Source organism: Microtus ochrogaster, chromosome 16, assembly GCF_000317375.1.
Source record: "Microtus ochrogaster isolate Prairie Vole_2 chromosome 16, MicOch1.0, whole genome shotgun sequence".
Taxonomy (NCBI): Eukaryota; Metazoa; Chordata; class Mammalia; order Rodentia; family Cricetidae; genus Microtus; species Microtus ochrogaster.
Genome location: NC_022018.1, coordinates 11,302,440 through 11,310,041, shown reverse-complemented (window position 1 = coordinate 11,310,041; position 7,602 = coordinate 11,302,440).

Genomic DNA, 7,602 nt, shown 5'->3' with positions numbered 1-7,602 from the left:
CACCACCACCACCACCACCATCACCACCACCACCACCACCACCACCACCACCACCACCACCACCACCTAGTCAGGATTTTTTTAAGTTGAATATTATAGACTCCAGGGAGTACTTATAAACTGTAATCTTTTGAAGGAAGATTTGCATTTGCTGGGCACAGGAAGCAAAAGGTTGGGTCTTCAGCAGATCCCACCTCCTAATTCTCACTGAATTCCTACCCTCTGAAAGAAAGAACTTGCTGGTTTAGTATTGTTGGATCTTCTTTTACTCTAGCCCCATGTTGGAATGCCAAAATGTTCTTGTGTTTTTCATTCTTTGGCTCCTTGGTCTTTGGTTTCTTGTCTTTTCGGGGGCCTACCACTCAGCTCCCAAATGAATCACACACAGAGGCTCAATTCTTACTTTTAAATGCCCAGACTTAGCTTGGTTTGTTGCTAGCCAGCTTTTCTTAAATTATCCTGTCTGCATTTTGCCTCTGGACTTTTATCTTTCTCCATTTCTGTCTACCTTTTCTTTACTTCTTACTCCATCTCTGGCTCGGTGACTGGGTGGCTGGCCCTGATGTCCTCCTCTCCTTCTCTTGTTCCTCCCTTTAGATTTCTCCTCCCATTTATTCTCTCTGTCTGTCAGTCCTGCCTATCCTTTCTCCTGCCTCACTATTGGTCATTCAGCTCTTTATTAGACCATTAGGCATTTTAGTCAGGCGAAGAATCACAGCTTCACTGAGTTAAACGAATACAGCATAAACAAAATCACACACCTTAAAATAATTTTCTACCACAGTTTAGTAGAATGCTACATAATGTTTTGAACAAATACCTTATAGATTGTGTTAGTCAGTGCTCTATTGCTGTGAAGAGACACCATGACCATGGCAATTCTTTTAAAGGGAAAATATTTGATTGGGGCTGACTTACAGTTAAGAGGTTTAGTCCATTGTTATCATGATGGGAAACATGGCATGCAGGCAGTCATGATGCTGGAGAAGTAGCTGAGAGTTCCACATTTACAGGCAGCAGAAAGAGAGAGACCTGAGCCTGGCTTGTCCACCCACCGTGATGCACTTCCTCCAACAAGGTCACACCTCTTAACCCTTCTAATCCTTTCAAATAGTGCTACGCCCTGGTGACTAAGCATTCAAATACATAAGCCTATGGGGCCCATCCTTTGGTTTTATTTGCTTGTTTGTTTGGGTTTTCGAGACAGGGTTTCTCTGGGTATCCCTGGCTATCCTGGTACTGCTCTGTAGACCAGGCTGGCCTTGAACTCACAGAGATCTGCCTATCTCTGCCTAAAGGGTTACCACCGCCACCCAGCAGGGGGTCATTCTTATTCAAATAACCACAGCTACCCAGACCTAAATTCAAGATTTAACTGTGTACAAGTGTTTACAGAGGCGAGGTAGGAAACAGAGGTGTGGAGGAAGTAGAACAGCTAAGCAGGGGAAGAAAGAAGCAGCTAGAGCAGGGAGGAGACGTGAGGGGAGGGAAGGGAAAGGAAATAAACAAGAGCAGAATGCCCAGGGCTGTCGAGACAGCTGCGGGGGGGGGGGGGGGGGGGGGGGGGGGGGGGGGGGGCCTGAGTCTGGCCTTGAGATCTGCAGGATAGAATGAAATAAATAAATTCCCTGATATCCTATAATCTCCACACCACCATCATCCCTACTATACACACACACACACACACACACACACACGTACACACACAAACAAATAATTACATCAATAAAATAAAAAAATATTTTTTAAGAAGTCTAATGACACATACGTATGAAGGTATATGATAAACCCAGTGCTTTGTATACTAACCTAAAATTTTAATAAAAATAGTGATAATCTTTCACCCCATGCAGTTTTCCCACAAGTAGGGAACAGCATGCCAGAGGATCGCAAAAGCCTGCACCCACGCCCTCCCCAGGACGCACATCCCTTCCGGCCCTCCTGTATGTGATTCTCATGGTTAAGCTCCTGGCCACAGGTAGAGCAAGCCTTATCACATGGCTATGACATGGCCTTTGCTGCTGAGCAGCCACAAGTGACAGGGAGGTCCTGGATTATTTGGATCCCTTTGAATGATGACTTTTTGATGACGTGTTGTTAGCCAAACACAAACTTCACAATAGGTAAAGACATTTTTCTTTCTATAAAAATTCAGTTGGGGGGAAAAATTTAAAAAAAAATAGAAAAATAAAAAATTTCAGGTGGGGAGCTGGAGAGATCACCCAGATTATTTAACATACAGATTCATGGAAACCAGAAAGGCCGGAGCATATTACATTTCCTGGACCAGGGAGACTGAAGCAGGGGGATTGTGAATTGTAAGTCAGTTTTGTCTATATACCAAGGCCTCATGTTAAAAAAAAAAAAGGCTATGCATACATGTTCATGCATATACACACATACAGGTGCCTGGACTCTATTACTGACAATTTGACTTGTGGTATGGATCATAGTACAGACATTAGTACTTTGGTAATCCCAACGCATAGCTGAGTTGGGAACCTTTCTCTGAACTTGGGGTTTGGGAAGACCCTGTCGCTTTCCAACAACAGTGGACTAACAGTCTTCTCACTTAAAATATCTTGAATATTTCCTCTGTCTCTAAAATCCTTGACCATTAAAGATTCCTAAAGTCCCTTTTAGATCTGAAAAACCTAGCATTATGTAAGAGTTCTATATTATAGGCAGGTCACTAACACAGCTAAACAGTCTCTTTGATAAGTACCAGTGAGACAACTAGACAACAGAGTAATGGACTTGGACCCCTAACTCACACCATATAATAAAACAAACTCAAAGTAGGTCAAAGAGCTACACGTAGGAGCTAAAATGTAAAATTCCTTGGAAGGACACATCTTGATGCAGGATTCACCAATCTGCATCTAAAATCAAAAGGACAAGCAACAAAGAGACAAACAAAGCACCACCAGAATCTAAATCTCTAGGCACCATGGAGAAAGTAAAAAGATAGTTCACAAAATGAAAGAAGATTCTATAGATCTGATGAGGGGCTTGTATCTAGACTACATTTAGAGAAAAAAAAAAAAACTCTTAGCTGCCCAAGCTTGACAACCTGAATTCCATTCCCAGAGCCCTTGGCTGAAAGAGAAAGCCAAGCCCTGGAAGTTGTCTTCTGACCCCCACCTGTAGCAGGCTCTCCAGTCCAAGACGCAGGATTCCAGGGCTAAGCAGTTTATTATCTAAGTTGTTTGGCCTCTAGAGAACTAATTTAAGAGTTAGAGCCTGGAATGCTACGGGGTTGCATTTCCTACGTTTGTGGCTGCTCTGTCTCCTGTGTATGGTACATACATTCTGATTGCGTACCTTTTACTATGAGGCAGTGATGACCAAAATGAGAAAGGAAGGTGAAGAAAGGGGCTGCATGAGACACAAGTTTGATCCCCACATTCATTCAGGAGGTACTGACAAACATACACACACAATAAACAAACAAAGCACAATACAAATTTAAGGACTGGGGGATGCCTAAGCAGGTAAACAGTCGCCATGTTGGCCTGATGACTTGAATTTGATCTGCAGCTTCCTCAATAGAGGAAATGTACCAGCTTCCAACTCTGACTCCCACACACATGTGCACGTCCACATTTGCACACACACAAACACAAACACACACTGGTAATAAACAAAATTTAAAAACGGAACTCTTTCAAGTTAATAATAAAAGGTTAATGAGCCATTAAAAATGGTTAAAGACTAAACAGATATTTTTTTTACATAATATATTAAAATGGCCAATACAAAGATGCCCAATTAGAAAATTAGGGAAATGCAAACCAAAACAATAAAGAAATACTATTAGTATGGCTATTTTTTTTATTTTATATTCATGAGTAGTTTGCCTGTATGTTATGTATTGTGAAAGCAAAAGTTACATTTTAAGTTTTAATTACTATGCCTTAGAGATCATAAAAAAAATGCCTCTGATCTGCAAGCCCTTGCCCAAGGACAGACAGCTTCCAAAATGCTGAAGGTTGCTGTTTATGGGAGATAACAAGTCACACGAAGCAAGTTTGTTTGACCCAACTCCACCAGATGTGCTTGATCACATGTGGGAAGAAGGTTCACAGCCAGGAAACATGTCATGATGTATGCTTGCCCCTGATTGGACCTGATGGGAAATGTGAATTGTGGGTTTGGCCTTCTTGTTTTGTTTTGTTTTGTTTTGTTTGAGACAGGGTTTCTCAGTGTAGACCTGGCTGTCCTAGAACTCACTGTGTAGACCAGGCTGGCCTTGAACTCACAGAGATCTGCTTGTCTCTGCCTCCTGAGATTAAAAGAATGTGCCACCATCGCCCGGCTGGGTTTGGTTTTCTTAAGTCCAAGCCCCTGCCAAACTTGACTGGGGGTCAAAGATGGACCTGGCCAAAGCCCACACACCTGACCAGTGCTTAGTTAAAGCTTGCTTCAAATTTGGCTTTAAACTGTGGCAGAGGTCTTGTTCTTGTGAGCGGGACTGACAGTATTTGTGCACCACTTGCCTGCCTAATGCCCTTTTACCAGAGAGGGTGTACAATCCTTTGGGATTGCATTGACAGACAGTTATAGTAACCTGCTGTGTGTGCTCTGGAAATCAAACCAGTCCCCCGGAGAAGTAGCCAGTGCTCTAAATTGTTGAGCCATCTCTCCGAGCCCGGTATGACTGTTATTAAAATGGAAAATACAACTGTTAAAAATACAAAGACATGGAGGGTGGGGATGTAGGTCAGGGGTAAAATGCTTTCATAACATAAATGAGTCCCTAGTTTCAATCCTAGAACACACACACACACACACACACACACACACACACACGGAAACATTTGAACTCACATAAAGTACTAGTGGACTCTATAAAAACATTGCAATCATCTTGAAAAACAGTGAGCAGTTCCTCAAAATATTAAATTGATTGTTACCAGCTGTTGTATGGCAGTTTCCTCTGAATTGAAACACTTCCTCCAGAAGGGATAGGGAGGCTCAGGAACCCCTGAAGGTAAACAAAAGGTCACATATCTGGAAGAACAGAAACTTGCCAGATTCCTGAGGGGCCCTCCCCGGCAGTGGAAGAGGGAGCAAATGCTAGCTGAGGAATGTAGTTGGTGGTTTTCACTCTTTACTCTTTGGTTCCTAGTTCTTTGAGGGCCTGCCACCCCACTCCCAAATAAGTCACACACAGAGGTTTATTATTATTTATAAATGCCCAGCCTTAGCCTCGCTTGTTTCTAGCTAGCTTTTCTTAACTTAAAATTATCTCATTTATCTTTTTCCTAGAGGCTTTTACCTTTCTCTATTTCTGTCCACCTTTCTTTACTTCTTACTCTGTGTCTTGCTGTGTAGCTAGGTGACTGTCCCTGATGTCCTCCTCCTCCTTTTCTTGCTCCTTCTTCCTCTTTGCTCTTTTTCTCCTCCTATTTATTCTCCTCTGCCTGCCATCCCTGTCTATCCTTTCTCTGCAACTATCAGCCGCTCAGCTCTTCATTAAACCAATCAGGTGCTTTAGACAGGCAAATTAACACAGCTTCACAAAGTTAGACAAAAGTAACATAAAAGAATGCAACACATCTTTGCATCATTAAACAAATATTCTACAGCATAAACAAATGTAACACTTCTTTAAAAAATACTCTACAACAGAGGGAGCTTGACCAGCCTGATTGCAGAGAGGAGGGTTATCCTGAAGGGGGCTGTGATCCCCGGACCTGGGGAGACAGAGGCTGGAAGGTCTTCAGTTTGAGGCCAGCCTGGGCTACAGAGTGAACTCCATCGCAGAAAGGGGTATCTGGAATTGATAGATAGCATAGATAAATCTTGTTTTGTTTTGTTTTGTTTTTTTGAGACAGGGTTTCTCTATAGCTTTGAAGCCTGTCCTGGAATTTGCTCTGTAGATTAAGCTGCCCTTAAACTCATAAAGATCCGCCTGCCTCTGCCTCCCGAGTGCTGGGATTAAAGGCGTATGCCACCATCACCAGGCAGCATGGATAAATCTTAAACCATTATACTTCATTAAAAGTAAACAAACTAAAAAACCTAGTCAAAAAGAACGTAAAATATCCAGAATAGCGGAATCCATCCAGAAGGCAGCTCAGTGGTTGCCTAAGAACAGGAGGGCTGGGATACTAACAGACGTTAGGGTTCTTTTGTGGGTGAAGAAAATGTACTTAGGTGGTTGTAGTCATGTTTGTGAAAGCCTATGACAATACAAGAGTCTGCTGGATGTGAATATTAAAGTTATACGTCCTGAGTTCCAGGACAGCCAGGGCTACACAGAGAAAACCCTGTCTCAAAAAGATAAAAAAAAACAAGCAAAATAAAGTAAAACTCAGAGGCATTCCAAATTTATGTTTCTAGCAAAAGAAATATTTAAGAGAAAGAATGATGAGAAATTTTTTTAGGGTTCAGAAAAATCATCTCATGCAGCCAGCTGCCTCCTCTCCTGCCTGTTGGTGAAATACACGGTTCCAAACAACACAAGGACCCCAAAGTGACAAAATAAAAGTGTTAATGTCGGAAAATATGAACTTGGGGGCCAGGGAGATGGCTTAGTAAAAGAACTTGTGGCGCAAGTGTAAGGACCTGAGTTCAAATCCCCAGATCCCATGTGAAAGGTGCATACACAGCCAGGGCATCTGCAATACCAGTGTTCCTACGGGGAGATGAGAGGTAAAGACAGAAGAACCCCCAAGCTCCTGGGCCAGCTAGACAGCATGAGCAGTGATGAACAAGAGATTCTGCTGCAAGCAAGGCAAAGGCCCAGAACTGACCCCAGAGGTTCTTTTCCGACCTCTGTGTGAACACTTTGGCATGCACATACGAACATGCACGCACGTATACGTGTACATTATACACACATACACACACATAAACTAAAACCAAACAGTTTGGGCTGGAGAGATGGGTCAGTGGTAAAACCAAACAGTTTGAGTAGATGTTGGAAAAGTAGTAGAGCGTGACTCTTCCATAACATTTTTGTGGTCAGAAAAGGTGACAGAAGAAGAAAGATTGTAAGTGAGCCATAAGACACACACGCTGAAGCCAAGCAGGGAAAACCAGACCTAAGCCATGACATGACACAGACAAACATGACTGGAAAGATGTGAGCATGCTGAAGTTCTTGTAGAAAATGGAAATGTATGGTCCTAGAAGGATAGCTCAGCAATCAAGAGGACTGGCTGCTCTTCCGGATGATCTGGGTTCGTTTCCCAGCACCCACAGAGATGCTAGCAACTGTCTGTAACTCCAGCTCCAGGGGATCTGACACCCTCTTCTGACCTCTGTGGGCACCACAGGTACATGGTGTACAGACATACATGCAGGCAAAGCACCATACATACAAGATCAAAATAAATCATTTTTAAATTATAGAACACTAAAATAAAAAAGAAAAATAAAATGGAAATGTAGAAAATGCTTCAGATGATGCATGTGCCTTACCACTGAGTTAGATCCCTAGCCCTAGGAAATTTTTACAAGAAATCTAAAGTTATATGTCCATGCTCTTCTTTCTGTCAACATACCAATTATAGTGGGCATGCTTCATAATTAAGTTTATAAGAGATACCATATGTGAAAGTATTTAAACAGTTTATCAATAACCTGGATACA